The following is a 20,089-nucleotide window of genomic DNA, read 5'->3' as shown; positions in this document are numbered from 1 at the left end:
TTGTCTTGTCCGGTGTGTGTTCTGTGTCTTTGGCTTCCCTTGGATCAGATCTCTCTGCCTTTTACCCTTAAGGGGCTCATCATAAGCATTGGCCATCATCTCTAGCTTCTTGATCTTTCGTACTTCTCGGTAGGATGCCAATATCACTTGTTCTTTTACCAGTGGGCTTGGCCACATCTTGGAATCACATCTTGAAAGCATTGAGTCAGATCTCTTCTGAGGCCTTGTTCCCAGCTGTACTGCCATCCATCCTTTCCAGCCTTGAGCTGTAATGTCCTGGGGCTTGTAAGATTGTCAGGATATGGGAGCATTCTAAATGTGGCCTTGTCTCTCACAGCCATCTTGATCATTGTGACTGACAGTTCTTAGAACAGGTCACTGTTCCAGTCTTTTCTTCTGCTCCTTAGAGCCTCTTTCATCCACCATTGCCATACCATCAGTTATCTTTTTTGGCGTCGTCCCTGTCCTTGCTATCGTTCTTCTTGCCGAGAGCTTTTTTTATCATCCTCATGTCCCACTGCTTGTAGTATAATGTGTTGTTTGAGTTTGTGTCTAGCCTGGAATTGCTCTGCTCTGTAGAGTAGTCTTGGGGGGGGGGGGGGTTAGGTGGAGAAGAAAGGAGACTTTACAGGGAGCCTTTTGCTTTGCTCAGCCACCTGAGCCACGCCTCGGATGGAGTGACTGTGGCCAGTCTGTGTGGTGTTCAGTGGAGATGTGGGAGTGGTGCAGTGGTGTCTTGCAGTTTCATAGTAGTTTGTCCTAAGGCCGACTACTGTGGGATCCTAGGCAGTTTGCTTTGAGGAATGAGAACTTGGGAAAGGCTAAGCTTTCCCTGTCTGTCTGGGTAACTTTGACAAATAATTCTTTTGCAGAGGGAGAGCATGTAAACCTGATATGAATGGAGGAGACCAGAGGAGCACAGCAGCGAGGTGGGTCAGTGCCTGAAGTCCAAGCTACGGCCTGACTTTGGGCTCTATGTTTACCTCACTGTTGGGATTTTCATTTTGAAGATGCGAAGCACTTGGCACAGCAGGGTATTGGCACTGGGGGGACCATGAGCTGGATGAGTATTGATTCCAGCACAGAACTGGATGCTACTGGAGTTGTTGTATTAGTGATGAAACTATAAGTAGCCTTTGATTTTTTTTTTGTGTTTTACAGGTGGTCTGCAGCATTCAAATTGCTACTCCAACATGACAGACACCCTTGCAGAAAGAGGTCACAGTCAAGCACTTTCAGGTGGAACCTATCTCGGCAATGCAACCCTTTTGGACACTACATGGGCATGTGCCTTTCCATTTTGTTTTGCCCCTTCTCCCCTGGGAAGGTTGGTCATCATTCAGCTTTTCAGGGGTGGTGTTTCATTTTGGTTATGTTTCAGGGCTGTTCTTTGTCTTTATTTTTAGGAAGTAAACCTGGATATCAGCAGTCAAGGTCAAGTGAGTGAGGTAAGCAGTGACCAGTGGACGCAACCAGTTACTGCTCGGGTGCCAAATTCTGGGGCAGCTCAAAGCATGCATTGTCTGAGCATCCATTTGTGTGTTTTAGGTGGCCCACTTGTATTATGCCTACAGGGGCTGAACCCCCTCATGGACCAGCTGATGGAGCCAGTTTATCACCCTTGAGCTGCCTGTCCCTGTGAGCCTTCCAGAAGTATTACAGGGCTCTGCGATGAAGCCTGTACCTTTTCTGTTTGAAGGTGCCATCTGGGCAGCCTTTGGCAATGGCTGAGGAGTTGTGGCGAGTCGGGGAGGGAGGGAGGAGCGAGGGTCCCCTCAAGTTTCAGCAATGCCACATCACCTTGTCTCCCCTTAACCCAGGGATACCCTGCGACGTCGGCCTCGGAGTGCGGCCACAGAGTATGAGCCAAGGACCGGGGCGTTCTCAGGAGCCGGTGAGTAGTGGAATTGTTGGGTTTTGGCTGATGTGCTGCTGAGTTCAGGCACTGATGTTTGGTTTTCTTTATTGTAGTAGACTGAGAGAGAACAGCCCTCTGAGGGCAGGAACTTTCCAGATGATGAGGTGGCCTTGTTTTGCACCTGATGAGGATTTGCATCCCTGGATATCTGAGAGCTAAGTCGAGGGCTACACCTCAGGGAGGGGGATGAGAGTGGGGTGCTGGGTCAGGACTTGGTGGGAGGGATCTTTGAATTAGCTTTGGAGATGGGGATGTCCACGAGAGGGCCCCTTAGGCCACGTAAAGGCAAAGTCTCGCTGTTGATCGCAATGCTGAGGTGTGCAGGGCAGAGCAGTCCCGGTGCGTGTTGTGTCACTTGTCTATTGTGTGTTCTGTGTCTCTATTGTGGGCATCTTGTGTCACATGTCTTTTGCCTTACCCCTTTGAGGGGCTTATCAGAAATGCTGGGCATCATCCTCAGCAGCTCCTTTGCGTTCCTTGGCCGGACGCTGGTACCCTTGAACCTTTGACTTGCAAGCTCGGACATGCATCGGAATCGCATCTCTCTTTAGCACTATTGAGTCAGACACCTTTTACAGTCTTGTTCTGAGCTGTATTGACAGCTGTGCACCGCAACGATCCCTTATAACAGATTAGGACTTGGGAGAATGCGAGGATAGGTAGAGGATTCCAACCGTACGATTCTCGGGCGTCCATCTTTGCGGTTCTTGGCGTAAGTCCTTCTGTTAAGGTCTTTTCCTGCCAGAGTTCTTTGAGCCTCATCTAGGTCATGTCATTGGTAATTCTTCTTGCTGAGACTTTCCTCTCCTTGTTGCATCCCCTTGTTTGTCATCTCCTGTGTCACAGGTGTCTGTGTGTTTGGCCTGGGGCTGCTTTGCCCTGCTACATAGTCTGGGTGTAGGTGTAATAGGATAAGTCCTAGGGACTTGACATTTGTAATGTAGGGATTAGTTGGACTCAAGATGGTATTTCTAGATTAACACAAAATGTCTGGAGCTGCTAAGTTATGATGCAGTACTTTGACTTTTGTCATCACTTTCTTTCAGATGCAGATGGATTGAATCTGTGGCAGAGTGCCCCATACCAGGTGAGGTGGTTCCCACAGGAAGGTCAGTCACCGTTTGTCTTTGCAGGGCAAGTGTAAATGGTGACTGTGTTACAGCTTTGTTCTTCATCTTTATTTGTAGGAAGTAATGCTGAAGATCAGTGGTTGAGGTCGATGGAGCGAGGTGAGCGGTGACTGGTGGCCAGAATGAGTTGTTACTGCTTGGGTATCAGTTTCTGGTGCAGCTCTAAGCATCCGTTTTTGTTTGTGCATTTTAGGTGGTCCACTGGGAAGGTGTCCCGGCCCTGGGATGCTGGAGGCCAGGTGGGTGCAAGCTTAAGCTATAGGTGTGGTGTACTTGAGTTGGAGCGGGGAGGCTGTGGTTTCAGTCTCTCAGCATGTTTTTTTGCTTTGCTTCTCTGCAGGTGCTGCTGCTGCCCTGGGCATGCCAAGGGACAGAGGCGAGCAGGTGAGTTGGCATTTAGGTGGGGCGACTGATAGGTGAGAGGTACGTGGCAGCATGCGAAGCGTGTCCCTTTTTGCTTTGCGGGTATCGTCCGGGCCACCTCCGGAGTCGGATGGAGATTTGAGGTGAGCCTGGGCCAGTGGTGCAGAGGGAGCCCAGCCCGTGCCTTTATTCTTCTGGAGGGCAATAGTCGCAGTTTCTGTTTTGTTGTCTTAGGTACCACAAGTAGGTGCAGAGCCTAAGTTTGGAAACGGCTGGTGAGCAATGAGCCTCAGCAGTTATGAGGGAGAGAGGCATTGTGCAAGGGGTCACTTCTGGGACATGTCATCACAGTCTGAATTTTGTCATTATTCTCCATCTTTTGCAGCCACCCAAGTGGGCTGTGGGCCATGTATTGACATCCACGGTGCTGAAGCATTCTTTTCTGTTGAGGATGGATTTCGTCTGCTGGTCTTCAGAGAGCTAAGTGTGGGGACTGTTGGCTGGGAGAAGGCAAAAACCTTTGGAATCACAGGAGGCAATTTGAAGTTAGCTGAGAGGAGAGGGCTGTAGTGGGCCAGGCCCCTTGGAGGTGAAGGGAGAGAGGGTTTCTCTTCAGCATCACTTGAGCCTTTGCCGGGCCGGGCAGTTCCAACCCATCTCCATGTTCTTGTGAGCTTTGCATCATTGGATTTTGAGTCTCGATGTCATTGTCCATCTTTTCACCCGAGGAGCCTGCCTTCGGGTCTGGCACGATTGCCATGGTCTAAATTTTGCCTACTCTTCAGTGTAGCCATGCTTTTGAGCACTTTTGAGCATAGCAAGCACGTGGACATCTTGCATCTTGGCCATTTGTGGGTCGGTCATGTTTTGTGATGTCACTTCAGCCTTTGGCAGCAGAATCCTTCTCTAGGGATCCCTTTGTATCAGCTGGCAGTTGTTGCCTCCTTCTCTAGGCCTACTGCACTTCTTGAGCATCCTCTTACCAGCTTTGGCACTAACTTCTCATAAGGAGTTTACCTTTCACTGTCACGTACTACTGCCGTAGAGCCTTCTTTCCTTCGGCGTCATCAGCCTCTGGCTTATCTTGCACTAGCAATCTTGGGTCCATCAGGTAAAACTGCTGGGCAGTTTCAGTTTGTGTCTATGTTATGTGGTCTGTGTCCGTTGTCTTCAGTGTCATAGGGCTTTGTGATGTCTCAGTGCTTTACAGGCATCGTTATGGGCCATATTGGCAGCAGGAGCACTTGCATACTTTCCTGGATCGGGCCTATTCTGGCATCTTTATGGTTTTGCTTTTTGAGACCAGAAGAAGTACACAAGGTGTTCCTATCCATCTTCCTTCTCAGTTTTGGTAGTATCTTTTTTTTCATGTGCCGTTCCCTTGGACTTCTGTATGAAGTGTACTAGACCCTCCTCACTGCAGTAGTTTTGTAGCTTCTGTCGCCTCAAAGCATCCTGGTCTCAAAAATTTATCTTCTGAAGCGTTATCTCAAGTCTTCATGTCATCTTTGCCTATATTTGATGCACTGTGTATCCATGTGCCACTTATGCTTGGAGCTGCCCTGCCCTGGCACATTCAGTCATGGCTAGTTTGAACAGTTTTAGAACTCTCCTCTCCTGTCTATGGGCTTTTGGGTAGAAAGTTTATGGGGCTGGTGTGGGGATAACTCCTAGCTGTCAGCTACTTTGCAGACTGCCTCATGCTGTCTTGCAGGTCCCTAAGGCAAATTTTGATCCCTATGGTCACTGATGCTACCAATTTTCCCAGGATCTACTGTTCCACATCAAGGAGCAGCAGATGGAAGAAGATGTTAAAGCATCTTCTTTAGGGGGGAGTGTTTCTAGTAAGGGCTGCAGTCAGTGTGTAAGCTGAAGAAGGGGTGTCTGAGAGTGTGTCTGTCTGTGTGTGTTGACTGGCTCTAACCTTATATGTGTGTTGTTTTTTGCCTTTCAGGTTCTTCAGTTCATTTTAAAATTTAGAATATGAAGAACCCAGCTGGTCCTGCCCATGCTGTGGGGTCAGTCAGAGGGACACAGGGTTCCTCTTCTCCTTTGTGCTGGGATGAACTGCCTAGGGAATACCATTTCTGACAGCCCAGTCCTACCTGTGTCCTTTGGAAAAGGGCAGAGGTGAAGAGGCGACTGCCAGAGTTCCTTGGGGATGATGGAGTTGTGGTGTTTGGCTGTGCCCAGAGGGGCAGGTTGGGCATTATTTGTGTGTCTGAGGACTGGGGAGCCGAGCTCTCAGTGCATTCCCAGCTCTCCCAGGGGTGGGAGCAGGTGCAAGGCTGGGTGACAGCCTCTGGTCGGGGCAGGCCCTGGCCCCGGCACAGACACGCTGGGGTGGTTTGGGGACGCTTGGGGAGCAATGGGAAGAAAATGAGGGATGGTGCTGGGCGGAGCGATCGGCCTGTGCTCGTGTCAGCGCAGCCGTGCAGGGCACTGGGATCTGGGTAAAACACCGGCTCTCCTGGTGTTCAGGGATGCAAGGTCTGAGGGACTGGATTTACCTAGGGCTTTTCAGGAACAAGGGGAAATGTGGTGCCAGAGCTGTGCCCTATCAGGTTGTGTTTCCCTTTGGGGACAGGGAGTCTCTGGGCTGAGGTGAGATTGCTGTGTGAGTGGCAGGGAACAGGGAGCTCAGAATTGCAGGCACTGATGGAATAATTGTCTTAGGTCTGTTTGGTTTGTGTTGGTGAAAACTGGGATTTGGGCTGGAGAGGTGCTCTTGGGAACAATGGATAGAGTACATTTGCTCCATGGATGTGTCAGGAAGGACAGAGAAGGGGAGTATTTATAACCTGTTCTCAGTATTTCATGCAAATTTGGGGTGGAGCAGCGATGCAGGTGGGTGGGTTTGGCCTGGGCCTGTCAGGACTAACCACAAAGAATCCAGCCAAGCCCCTGACCCCTCAAGGCATCTGTGAAACACTTCCACAGCAACCCAAGTCAGAAATCCAGTGATTAGGGAGGTAAAATTATAGGTAATTGCCTATGATCTGTGGGGAATTTCCTTTGGAATTATCAATCAAGGCAGGGCCTATCTTTCAGCTCTTTTCCTGGTGTGCAGTTTGCTCTCTGGTTTAAATGAGTTTGTGTGCTCCTGTTAACAAGCAGTGTGTTTTCACCCTGAAATTTGGGGTGATAGGCCTTCTTTAGCGTTTTTCCCACAACTGAATCATCCCTTCCATGAGTAGTCCATGTTGTTCTACACAGCTGCTTTGGCCGTGGGTCAGAGAGAGAGAAGGGAAATGACTTTTTAGGGCATTGAAATTTCTCCAGGCAGGAGTGGGAGGTCGTCTTGCCCCTCCCCAGAGCCCTGCAGGCGCATGGGAGTAGCTCAGTGCCAGCGCAGCTCTCTGAGCAATAACAACGCTTGGGAGGTTTGAGTGTTGATAGCAGCTCTCCTGTCTCCTGGTAGCAGTCCTAGGCGGAGGAGGGGAAAAAAGGAACTTGTGTTATTCATGGAAAACTTTCTGCTGTTTCTTGTGCAATGTTTTAGATCTTTGTATGATTTACTATCCAGTGTCTGTAGGTAGAGAATGACTTATTGGAGGTAAAAATTGAGATAATCACTAATGGAAATGGTAGGGAAAACTTTTGAAGTGAACTTGAGGTGACCTGTAATGGAGAGCATGAAGATTTTGAAGTAAACTATAGCAATCAGTTGTGCACAGGTAGGGAAACCTTTGGGGGTAAAATACAAGGTCACCTCTAGGTGAGGGAATGAACACTTTTTGAGGTAAACTGAGTGAATCAGTTGTGGAAGTATTAGTAAATTCTGGGGGTGAAACTTGATGTAACCTCCATGGTAGAAAATAAATCAATCTTTTGAGGTAAAAAGGAAGTAATCAGTGTTGGAGAGGCAGGGAGATTGAGAGTAAACTTGAGTCTGTAGTCCAGAGAATGAACATACTGAAGTTAAATGGAGGTAGTAACTTGCAGACAGGGAAAAAATGTGGGGGTCAAGTCTGAGGTAATCTCTAGGGGAGACAACATTTTTGAGGTAAACTGAGGCAGTCACTAGGTGACAGGTTGGACAAGTTTTGGGGGGTAGAAATTAAAATGACCTGTTGGGCAGAGAATGGACATACTGAGGTGAATATCAGGTAATAAGTAGTGGACAAGTAGCAATAATTTTGGAGGTGAAAGCTGGGGTGATGTGTGGCAGGGAGAGCGTACATCCTGAGGTAAAGTGAGACAGTACTGGAAAGATAGTGAAATATTTCAGGGTAAAACTTGATGAAATCTCCAGGATAGAAAGAGAATATTTATAGGTCAAAAAGAGTAAATAGTTAGTGGGCAGGTAGGGAAAATACTGGGGGTAAAACCTGAGGTTATCTCTAGGGGGAGAGAATGAACATAGTGAGGTAAAAATCAGGCAATGACTAGTGAATGTTAGGGCAATTTTGGGGGGGTAAAACTGGAGCTAATCTCCAGAGTAGTGAATGAATACTTTCTTGTAAAAAAGAAGAAATCAGAAGTGCACAGACAGGGACAGCTTGGAGGGAAAATCTGAAGCAATCCCCAGGGAAGAGAATGAACAGCATGAGGTAAACTGAGGTAGTCACTTGCAGAGACACAGTGAAAATTTTGGGGATAGACACTGAGACATTCTGGAGGACAGAGAAAATTACTTTTTGGGGTAAAAATGGGATGATGGGTAGGGCAAAGCTTGTGGGAAAAACTTGAAATAATCTGTAGGAAAGAGCATGAGCATTTTGATGGAAAAATGAGATATTTATTCTTTGCTTCCCTTTGGGATAACTTAATCTGCACCCTTCCATGAGCAATTCCTTGGCTTCTCCTGGAGAAAACCCCCATGGCAGAGGCAGTGTGCAAAGGAGCCCAGAGCTGTGCTTGGAGCAGAGAGTGCTGAGAGCTGCGTGTGCCTCTGCTGCCCCAGGCTGGCAATATCCCCATGGAACAGACTGGGCAAATGGCATTAGAGGAAGCACAATCCCTTCCTGGAAGAGGTTTTCTCCTGTGCAGATCAGGCATGGGGCAGGAAGGGAACTTTGGAGATCAGCTGCTTTCCCCCAGAAAGCATCACTCACACCAGCATGGATGACATGACCTGTGCCCACTGCTCACCATGCACCTACCTGGCCAGAATCAAGAGCAAAGGTGGGTTTGGGTGTGAGCACTTGAAATAACTTTGAAAGAGAAGCAATCACCTTTTGCTGCTTCTTTCTTTCTTGCAGATGCTGGGATTGCCTCTGGGCACATGTGCTGAGCTCTCCCTGCAGGGAACTGTCAGCCCTGAATGCCTGTGCAATAACTGCAGCTGCCCAGGCAGACACAGGAAACTATTCCACACATGAAATTGCCATGACCCAAGGCACTCCTGGAGAGAGAGTGTAGAGAGTTAGAGCACTGATCCTGCTCCCTGCTTTCCCAGTAGTGCATGAACATGATTTCATCCTGATCCTGAGAGCTCCAAGGACAGTAACAACTGAGGTGCCACTGATGCTGCCACTTTTCTGATGGGCCTGGCCCAGAACCATAGCCCAGCAGGGGTCTGTGGGAGCAGTTCAGTTCCCCCTCCCTTCCTGCACTCTGGGCAGTTCCAGGAGCCATCTGATCCCTTTCTGAGGTTGCCACCACAGCCTAAGCTCCCCCCCCCACTGGGCCATGATGGCATCTGCGTTCCCAGAGCCAGCGAACGGCTCCGGCCCTCGCACCACTGCTGCACATCAGGCCGGGCTAGGGGAGCTGAAATAAAGCCTGGAACTCTCAAGGGTAAACTGGCACCACAACCACAAACCTCCCTCAGTTGAGAGTAAAGTACACGTCCAGGAACAATACTCCTCTAGAGCAGTCGTGGATTTACTTTTTTATCAGTTGAACTGGCACTGCTGCCCCCTGATGCCATTAAATTCTCCATCCCCACAATCCCTGGTTCCCCTTGGCTGTGGGGTTTTTGCTGTCCCACAGTGAGTTAGGAGGGATCTCTGGCCAGCCTTGTTGTCCAAGAGCATTCAAAATCCTAATCCTCACTTCTCTGACTACTGAATACCTTAAACGCCACTCTGCGTTGTGCAAAAAAGTGCCTTGGGCCCACTGGGAACTGCACATCTCTAACAGCTGTTCTCAGTTATTCCAACTGAGTAAAATAATTATTAAGGAAAAGAGGAACCAGTTAAACCTAACAACTTTTGCCTGATGTTTTCCTCAGGAATGAGTTAGGAGCGCAGTAGCAAGGCCTTCAGACAGGCACAGTGTCTGATATAAACTATATCTGGGCACACATAAAAAATAGGTTATATATAAATAGATAGCTATATGCCCTAATATATAATACATATTTATATTACATAACTCTGTAAGGCATAAATATCTGCCCTACATATAACCAAAAATATTTATCACCAACTACCTCTAAATTACCCCCTGACCCCTGATGCTAGGAATGTAACATTTTTAGGGATCCTAAAATCAAACAGATGCAGGAAAATAAACCACGATTTTATGCCATTAATTCCAAGATGTTTTCCTGGATGTGTGCTGCTGCGTCTGTTTTTCTGTAAGATCTTGTGCCTTATCCCTGAAGTGCACTCAGAATTGTCAGGATCATGAAATCCATTTGGGATTTTACTGTTGCTGCAGTATCCAGTGAGATGAGTTTTTTCAAAATTATTTCTCTTGGACCAAGCACATCTCCTCAAGTTCCTTCTCACTTTCTGCATCCTGGAAATGCAAAAAGGGAAAAGATCAATGTACAGCTCAAGTGAAACAAATAAAAAGCATCATTTCCCTTCTTTCTCTCCAACCCCAAATCAGTTTTTAAGCATATCATGGAATCCTGGAATGGTTTGGGTTGGAAGGAGTCTTGAAGCTCATCCAGTTCCACTCGCTTCCACTGGGCCAGGCTGCTCCAAGCCCCGTCCAAGCGTGAGTCTGAAAAACCCCAAACAAGTCCCAGATCTAGACAGCCCACTGGAAGAAAACCCAAAATTAATTAGAACAGCAGAGCCTGGCTTCAGTCTGGCACTTCTCCTTGACAGCACACAGAGCTGAACGGAGTGGTCAGGGCACACTCGAGGGCAAACTGGGAGAAATCACGGCGGGGTCTGCCCTGGGATGGAGACCCAGCGCCGTCCCGCTCGCCCCCCCTCCGGCCCCAGGGTGGGTCGGTCCCCGCAGCGCGCGCCCCTTCGGCCGGGCTCGCCCACTCTCCGTGAAGAGGGGCGGGAGAGGGGGCTAAGCAGAAGCTGCGGAGACAGGATCCCCTCATGCCGCTTCTCACCGTTGAAGTCCCCGGTGTCGGCCACCACCGTGGTGTGGTGCTTGAGCTGGTCCAGCGCCGACTCCACCTTCTGCCGCTTCACGGGGGACACCGACACGTCCGCGGCTCCGGGGGACTCGCGCGCCCAGGAGGGACGGTACGTGCCCGAAGGGCACCGGCCCGCGCGCTCCCGCCGCCCGCCGCCAATCCCAGCCTGGCTGGGCGGCAGCGGCCAATCAGGAGCGCGGACAGGAGACGGACGAGGCCGGGAGGAGCCGAGGCGGGGCAGCGGGAGGGAGAGCGATTCTGATTGGCTGGTTCGTGAGGGCCGGGCGGGGGTTCGCCTTGGCGACCGTGACGCCGCCATCGTCCCCGACGGAGCGTATCGGGGGAGTCTCCTGGCCCCGAGATCTCTCGGGCCCGGAACCTCCTGTCCCCGGAGTCTCCGTGTCGCCAGAACCCCCGGCAGTCTTCCCCGCGGCCGGTACGGCGCCCGACCCGCCCCTGAGCCACCCGTCCCTCGTGGCCGCGCGGGGCCCGGGCGCGGCCGGTGCCGCAAGGTGGCGGCGGGCAGCCCCTGAGGGAGGCGGCCGTGAGGGAAGGCTCGGGGCCGCGTCGGTGGTGCCCCGCTGCAGGAGCTGAGCGCTCTGGGCTCCCTTCCCCGCCGTTGTGGCAAGGTTCGAAATGGTTTATCGAGTGCAGCTCCAGGCGCTGAGAGAGCCCTCGGCCCAGTAAGGCAGGTGTTTTGGGCTCGTGGTTCGCCTGAACTTTATTTAGGCTGTAAAAGAGGTGATCTTGTTAGTGTGGGCCCACTTGGAAATTGTACTCTCCAAAACATCTACAGAAGGAATTACCAGTTATTTCAGCTGGGTAATTTAATTGTTAAGGAAAAGAGAAGACAAACTTTTGCTTCTGGAAACAGGATGGCTCTTGGCTGGAAATGTTGGAGAATCCGTGTAACAGGCTCCTAGTCATGGGGTTATGCTGTTCCCTCTTTCTGTATGGTTCCACTTGGGACAGCTGCCACAGTCGTTCCCCTTCCAGAGAGGCAAGAATGTGCTTTTGTGCAGCCTTCTCATGCTTTGCCCCTATTCTTAAGACACAGCTATCCAGGCCGTAACATCCTTCCTGTTGAATGTCAGTCCCCAAACCCAAAAGGAAATGTGTGGTTTCAGACATTCTGCTGAGTTTCTGAGACTCTCAGTGACAAAGCATTATGAAAACCCAGTGAAAGAGACGGAGATGGAGTTATAACTTAACTATTTTAATAAATCTTGTACAGTGCATGGTTATATCATTGTCTCCTTCGCTCAGTTACATCAATGTACAGTACTTTATAGCAGTGTCTGCAGGCAGTACAAACAGAACAGATGCACAGCTCAGTCGCGTGGAAATTTGTAAAAGTGGCCTCTGCAATAAGGTCTACTGAGCTATTTGTTTTAGGAAGTGCTCCTGTGGCTCCCGGCTTTACAGAGCTGTCATGTACACTCCTGTTAAAATCCCAGATAACCGTAATTCCCTGTGATTTGCTTTCCTCTACACCCCAGGACTAGAAGATGGTGTGTTTCCTAGCTCAACATTCGTTTTTATTTTCATTTTAGAAACTTTTTCGCCTCCCGTGCTTGCCATCCTGCCTCCCATCTCCACCCTAATCCGGAGCCAGGGCTTCTCAGGAGGATTGTCCTCTTCATCCCTCCCTGACAAGGTGAGTGCCCTTCTCAGATCCTAGCAGGGCTGTGACTAAACCCAGGATCCTCCCCTGCCTGCACCCTAATTCTGCTGGTGAGAGCAGTGTCCTGTTTCAAATGAAGAAAACAGATTATCCATTGGAGACGCTTAAGAATGAAGCCAAAACTAAGGTGCACTGGTGTTCTCAGTTTTAGACATGAGCTCCCCAGATGCTGTTTTAAAGCTTTTTCCATTAAATGTGCAATGACAGGCACAAATTTGGACCAAGACTCAGCATGTGCTGAGAGAGAAAACCCAGCTGTCCCTGGGCTGTGGGCAGCTCTGGAGCTCTGTGTGCTTCACTGCTTTGCAATCAGATTGGTCTGTCAGTCAAACAGAGCTAGAAATGCAATGTGCCAAACTTGCTGTGGACAGGAACTACGCTGCTTGCTTGAGTTTTGAAATGGTGAGTAAATTTTGGAAGCATAATCACTTAATTCTGCTTCTAGGGAGAGGGATTTTCCTCACCCCTATTTACAGATTGCTATATACAAATGCACATAACTTTATGAAGGAAAACGGGAAGTAAAGAGCAACACCCTGTGCTAAATTAGAGGGGTTTTTTTCTTGTGGCCATTTAATTTGTGTTAAACCTGCCTTTCCCAGTGTGCTTTGGGGTTTCAGCTCTTTGGGAATCATTTCAGCTGACTTTTTGCAGTGAAAATGTGAAGATGGGGACAAGTGACCAACACCCTGGGAAGGGCTGTGGGTGTGCCTGGGTCGGGAGCAAACGGTCAGGGCTTATCTTCTCCTGGTTTGAGGCCCGGTTTGGCAACACCACCACAACATTCCAGTGCAGGATCCGTGCCCCAGGGAAGGGCTGCACAGCTGCCCCGAGCCCCAGCCTCTGCATCAGCAGCGGTGGGCGGGTGGAACTCACCTATTTCCAGATTCAAATCCCTTTGTTTGTCACTCCTGCTCATTTCTAGGCACTGAAAGCTCATTTCAGCTGTTCAGAGATAGCACTAGCTGGTCCATGGATTTAAGGAAGCAGCCAGACTTCGGGAATGTGTGTTGCCATTCTAGCCTTGTCCAACGAGGGGGCACAGGGGGACAGGACAAGGACAGGCAGTTGTCACCGGCCCTGTGCTCGTGGGCTGCAGGGGACACCTGCACTGAGGAGGAAATGGAAATGGAAATAGAAAGGGTTAGGTTGCCCAGAGAGGTCATGACTCACCATTCCTGGAAGTGTCCGAGGCCAGGTTGGACAAGATTTGGAACAACTTGGGCTTGTGACAGGCATTCCTGCCCATGGCAGGGGGGTGGAATGGGATGAGCTTTAATGTCCTTTCCTTAAACCCAAACCATTGCAGGGTTCTAAAGCCTTATTCCTCTGGTCCAGGCTCCAAGCCTTGAGGCTGGCCTCTCTTGTGCTGTGTGCCACGCCTGCTCTGCCAGGGGAGAGTGGGGAGCAGGGGACAGCCCTCGGAGAAAAGCTTTGGGGGTCTTTTTTTGCTTGAAGTCAGCCCTTGTACATCCAGCCCCGTGTGAATCCTGCTCTGATCGCATGCACGGAAAATTTCAGTATAAAATATATAGTTATAAAAAAAATACTTCATGCAAAATTAAAACACCTTTCCCAGTGGGACATGGTCTTATTGTCAACCCTTCCCAACAGTGTTCAAGGAATTGTCACTCTGATGGCAGCTGGACCCCAAGGGGAGCTCTGCTGCATCTGGCCTGGGCCAGGAATCATTGCTTTCATTCCCTTTTTTTCTGCACTACTTAGGGCTAAGAGCTGAAATAAAGCAGAGAGACTTTAATTTGCAGAATCAATCCTTTCCTGGCGGCGCTTCGTGATTTCTTGGAGCTCCGACTCCCCTCTGCTTTTCTGGAATGGAAACAAAACAGGCAGTTTGGATTTGAACTTCAAGCTGCAGTTAAGTGACAGTATTTAATTAATGCTGTAAAAGTAGAGCTAGTTTCAAAGAGATAAGTGATATCAGTAAAAAGCAGATTAATTAGTGGAAACAGGGGGATCTTACAGATTTGCTCAAAAGACACTTCGGAATTTTTACGTGTGTTTTATTGCTGGTGTAGGTTTGGTTGCATTTTTTTTCCCCACAATTGTATTTTTTAAAATGCCTGTTTAATGAGCTATCTGACGCTGCTGGTACAGCCCCCATTCCAGCAGGAATTATCCAGAAAAATGCTTACCTCCAGCTGGTTTTTCTCCACTGTGATCTTGCTGTAGACTCTGTTTCCCTCATCACCGCACACCTTCTTCAGCTCCTCTCTGTTGAGGGAGAAGAGCTGAGCTCCGGTGAGGATGCCCAGGTGTTCCACGGTCCTGGGGAGACACAAAGTAGGGAGGTGACGATTGTGCTGCACGTGGCCTCGTGCCAGAGGTGAGGAGTTGGAGATGGGAGGCCAGGAGCTGCAGTGGGACCATATCACGGGGCCCTGGGGCTGTTCCAAGGTGGCAGCTGCAATTCCAGTAGCATTTCAGGCCTTGGATTTAGTTAGTTAACTGTTTATCTCCAAGAAAATATTTATACCAGAGAAAGGGAGTGACTTTGGGCTCTGAACATTCTGGTTATAGAGCCTGGATTGAACAGGGTTGAAATCTAATTTGCAACACAGGCTCTGTAAGTAAATCCAAGTGGCTTGTCCCAGGTGAGATGGTGCCGGTGGCCTCCCCCGCTCCTTCTCCAGGGAAGGACGAGCATTGCACGTGGCAATAGGGCAAATCTTACTCTTTGCTGAATGACTTGGCCTCCAGCCAGGCTTTGACTTCTTCAGTGCTGGATTCAAAGGTGAGGGGCACGAAAACTTGCTGAGGCTTTTCCACTTTGAAATTCCTGTGGGGAGGCTGAATTTTATTGTTTGTGATCTTCTTTAGCAGCTCGTCGTTCAGCTCATCCGTTTGGTGAATAAGTTCTGTAGAAACAAGTAGGGAATGAAAGCAAGTCTTCAGTCAAAAATGCCATTAAATGTTTGTGGGGAAACTGTAAGGCAGATGGGGATGTGGCTCAACATTCTTATTTAAATTCAGCCCAGAAAAGTGATTCCCATTTTCCTGTGCCCCTGTGTTGCCATTTATTTTGCTCCCATCACCCCTTGGCTGTTGCCTGATGTGGACGCACAGTTCTGTGAGAATCTACAATTGGAGGTTTGGAATTGAGACCTTTTCAGTCCTCTCTGCTGCTTCTAGTCACTAATTTGCTGATCGCAGAGCTCCAGGTTTTGCTCCGCAACAGAACAGAAGCGGCAGGAAGCACAAACTGGGAATGAGCAACACACTCATGATGGGATGAGCTTGAAGGTCCCTTCCAGCCCAGGGCATCCTGTGCTTCTGTGAAAACTCCAGTGACTCTTCATCCAGTATCGCTTTCCCCATGAAACTCCTGAAGACTGTGGAGAATAACTCAGTGATACGAACAGATTTGTGTCCTTGTATGGTGGGGCTTCCTGTCGTCCCAGAAGGGCTCCTGCTTCCAGGAGTGGACAGGGTGGGATAAGGGGTGAGGTGAGCAGGGCCCCTGATCTCTCTCCTGCTCTGTGAGCCCCACAGCATGTGCAGGGTGAGGGAGTGATGCGGATCTCCTGTTTGGCCGGGAATTCTGTGGAACCACATGAAGGAAGCGGCCAGGCGGGCACTGTGTGTGTGCCGGGAGATGAGCAAAAGGAAGTGAGAGAAAGGGATTGACCTGAGCTGTTCCTTAGACACACTTAAACATTTTGGAAGAGAAAGGAAACTCTCTCCTTGGGAGGAGGAGGAGGAAGTTAGAACTGGAGGAAGGAGGCATGGGGTGATCACTTATTGCCCTGCTCGGCCCGGGCTGCCCGAGAGCCCCGGCGGTGTCACAAGCCCCAGGGCTGCTCTCTTGGCTCTTGTCCTGCCTGGAATGGCCTCCAGACACAGTGCTGCTGCATTGCTGTGATCAGTAAAAGGTGCAGGGGAGCCCCTTGGGCAGGTCTGGTCCCCCGAGCGCCCAAACCCAGGGGAGCCCAGAGTGGGACACACACGTGCGTTCTTTGGCGTCCTGTGCAGAGTGGCGCGACAACATCTCACTGCCCCACTTATCCCCGGCGTAGCTGGCAGGCAGCTTGTGGGTTGGGCTGGATGGGCCATGGCCCCTGGGGCTCAGGTCTCCTTTGTACCTCTGGTTAGACTGGTTAGAAAGGGAAAGAAAAGTAAGAATTTTTTTTGGTCGTTTTTAATTTTCTTAAGCTTTCTGCCTCACACCCACGGAGGGACAAACTGCCGTGTTCTCCTTGTGCTGATGTGGGGCTGGGGAGACCTCAGGTGGAGCTGCATGGAAGAAGTTAATTTCTGGGAATGAAGAACCCAAAGCAAAGTCTGAAGTTTGCGCAAGGGAATTCCTAGTTGTGCCAAACGTGTTCGATCTCATTGGAAGGCAGAGCCTCACTGCTCCGTAGCTGGGATGTGAAGCGGGACCACTGCCAAGGGCCTGGAGCGGACTGGAAAGTTTTTTGACGTTTTGATTAAACTAGCAGGGATTTATCCAGAAGCCTGCTGGGCCGCCTTAGGCTTTGCCCAAACGCTGCAATACCAAAATGGGGAAGCAATTCCATGCTTCCCTAGGGTGTTTAGAACACTCCAGCTCCACATTTCTGCAGTGCAAGTTGCAGTATTCAGTTAATTCTCACTTAGATGGTGTTTCCATCTGCCTCCACTCCAGTAACGTGTTCCTGGTGCTGAACTGAACTGGCTGAGGGAAGTGTCCATCTTTAATTTAACCCCCAAGAAAAATCTTGATGTGGAAAAATATGGAAAGCAGGAGGCTGGTGCACAAATAGGAAGGATAGGCCTTATTTGGGAAGACGATCGTAGCAAAATGTGAATTTTATCATAGGAGACTCAGGAATCTCCTGGCTTTGTCTACTTCTGAAGGTCTGTCCTGATTGGTGCATAGTATCCTAAGAAATCAGGGAGGTCTAATGACAACATTATTCCCAGAGGCAGATTGTGCCCTGCAGCTGATACCAGTCAGGTATTACCTGACTACAGACCTGTTTGAGCTCTTCCAGTTTCACCACATCCAGGATATTGTACGGAACATAACCGGCCTGCCCACTCCGGTTGAGCAACTTCCACCACTGCTTATTATCTTCCAACACCTGAGAGAGGGACAAAAATAAATCTGCTGTGGGAAAATGGGATTTCAGGCATAAACAACCAGGATATAGCGGGGCCGAACCATCCAAAAGGTGAAGTTGCCAGAAGGACATCACTGAGGCCAGGAGCTCTAATCAGATCTGTTGCTCTCAGATGCAATCCAGGACTGAAACTTTTCCTGGAAAGCATCAGAATGTATCGTAAGGATGAACAGGAGAGCACCTCTGCGTGCTGAAGAACTCATAGTTCCTACATAATGTCCCTGTTTCTCCAGACCTTTTTTTCCTAATGACTGAGTTTCTGATGTCTTTTTGCATTAAAATAAATAATTAAATAAATAAAAAGCCACATTTTGCAGAGAAACCTTTTCCTCAGGTCACAGATCAGTGTCAGCCCAAGTCACATCCCACCTTGTCCAGCTGCCAACAGTGCTGCAGTAAGAGAAAGGTTATGAGAAAGGTGCTTTTCAGAGAAAACAAATCCTCGTGGAGGAGGAAGTGGTGATAAGGAACCGACCCAGCGGGGGATGAGCAGGGCTCTAGAGCGAGTTGTTGTCCTCCCTCCTCACTGTGGTTAAAATGGGACCGATGTCTTTGAGCTGAGGAAATGACACGACACAGCACAGGCAGCCTGCTCCAGCTTTGGGTTTGAGCAAAGCTTTGTGTCACTGCTGAGATACCACCAGGGAAAATGGAGTTGGTGCTTGTTGCTATCCCGAGCTCTCTCCTGCCCCTGGGGGACACACCTTTTCCAGGAGCGGTCACGTACCTCCAGGATTTCATCCTTCAGCACCGAGAGCTCACTGGCGTTTCGCGCGGTGAAATCGTAGCGGATTTTGGCAAATCTCTTGGGCACAGCCACCCCCTGGGCCTCGAAATTCCTGCAGAAGAGAAGTGGCCTGAAGTTCATTAACCTGAGCTAGACTGTTGGAAGGACTCTGTGTGGAAGCTGGAATTGTATTAGAGGATCATCATAAACTAAAAATATATGTGACAATGTGGCCAGATTGCAATGAATCTAAAGACAGGACAGGGTTGGCTCGAGCTCACAGAGCTGCTGCCTCCAGTGTAAACTAACCGCCTCGTGAAAGCAAATGGTTTTTCACAGACATTATTCAAATAAAAGGGGAAAGGGGAAAAATAACCCAACCAAGAAAAAAGGAAGATTCCCATTAGCAAAAAAAGCCTACATGAAAAAGTGAGGTTGTGAGCTATGGCCGAAGGGCCGAGTTTGGTGCTGATTCTCAATCAATTCAGCAAATGACAGTGCAATGATGCAACTGTTTTTTTAGTCAAATTTAGTCCTGATTCTTCACAGTAATTTGCCTCAAGAAAATGAGCCCCATATCCTTTGGTGAGTTCCCTGTTGGCTGAGGCCCAGACCTTCAGGCCGTGACTTCTCAACATACTTGCAGTGAGACTGGCTCCCTCTTAATTGCTTCTTTTTGAAGTATGGTTTGTCACTATCATCCTGCTGAAGATGAACAGGGCTGGTGTCTCATCTTCATGTATTCTTCCCCCTCCTCCCCTCTCCTTCTTTTCCCCTTTTTCACCTCTAAATAAATTTCTTAAAGGCGATTTAACCCTGGGATAGTCTAATCCACTTTAGTCCTTCGTGGTCCACCCTCAGATAGATGTGTTGGCACAGAAGAAGTAAGGGTGTTCCTTTAGGATCTGATACTGTAATAAAGGGAAGAGAAAGATGAAACAGGCATTTCATGTTTGTCTGTTTTCTCTCCATGTCGTTTCGTGAACATGTACTCACACTTGGCCAAGAGTAGTGCATTCAGACACTGAATATGAGTGTTGAAGAGGGGACTGAGAAGGAAGAAGCTTAGTGTTCTGCAATAGGAATTATGCTTTGGGGATTTTACGAATTGTTTCCCTCTTTTTCACCATCATGCTCTTCTTGCACACTTCCTTGTCTTTTGCTATTGAGCGAAAGTCTGGAGGCTCAGAAAGCCCAAGTTTCATCTGAGAAAGATTTCCTGTGTCAGAGAGAACGGAAGGGATTCTGTTTCCATCCTTTCATGCCAGGAAGGATGAACTGCCTGTATCAGGAGGTGCCGAATTGGTTCTGGGTGCTGCTGTAGCTCACAGAATTGCAAGACCCAGTGCTGCAGGAGTTCAAATAACAGACCAGTGGAAAGGCTCAGGGGCCACAAGCTGTGCTGCATCTCTCATGGACTTGCAAGGAACCTCTCCTTTGGTGTCTGTGCAAGTGCTGGCTGATGTGGGCACTAGGATTGCTCTTTTAATCAGGCAGCTCCAGTACCTTTCAGAAAAGAATTTTCATGGCACATCATGAGCCATTAATCTCTTGACTAACCATAACATTTCCTTACTCCTTGGTTTTACAGCATTACTCAAACACTGACATTTGTCATTTCACCAGCCATCTCCCTTGACCTCTAGCATCAGGCACTTGCAGGGGGAAGGATCTGGTCTCACAAATATTTTCATACTCTGATCTCTGTGATTTATTAACCATGAAGTTTTGCCTTCAGAACTCAAGATGCCATTTCAAATAATTTCGTGTGCAAAAGTCGAGTTATTGGGCAAAAGGGATCCTTGATAGCTGGGCACAAAGGACAGCAGGACTGCTGTTGCTGTTTTCTTTTCAACTACTGTGCTTGCTGT

This window comes from Coloeus monedula (genome assembly GCF_965178545.1).
Source record: "Coloeus monedula genome assembly, contig: HAP1_SCAFFOLD_68, whole genome shotgun sequence".
Taxonomy (NCBI): domain Eukaryota; kingdom Metazoa; phylum Chordata; class Aves; order Passeriformes; family Corvidae; genus Coloeus; species Coloeus monedula.
The sequence above is the reverse complement of the archived record's forward strand: the minus strand, read 5'-3'. Positions refer to the sequence as shown.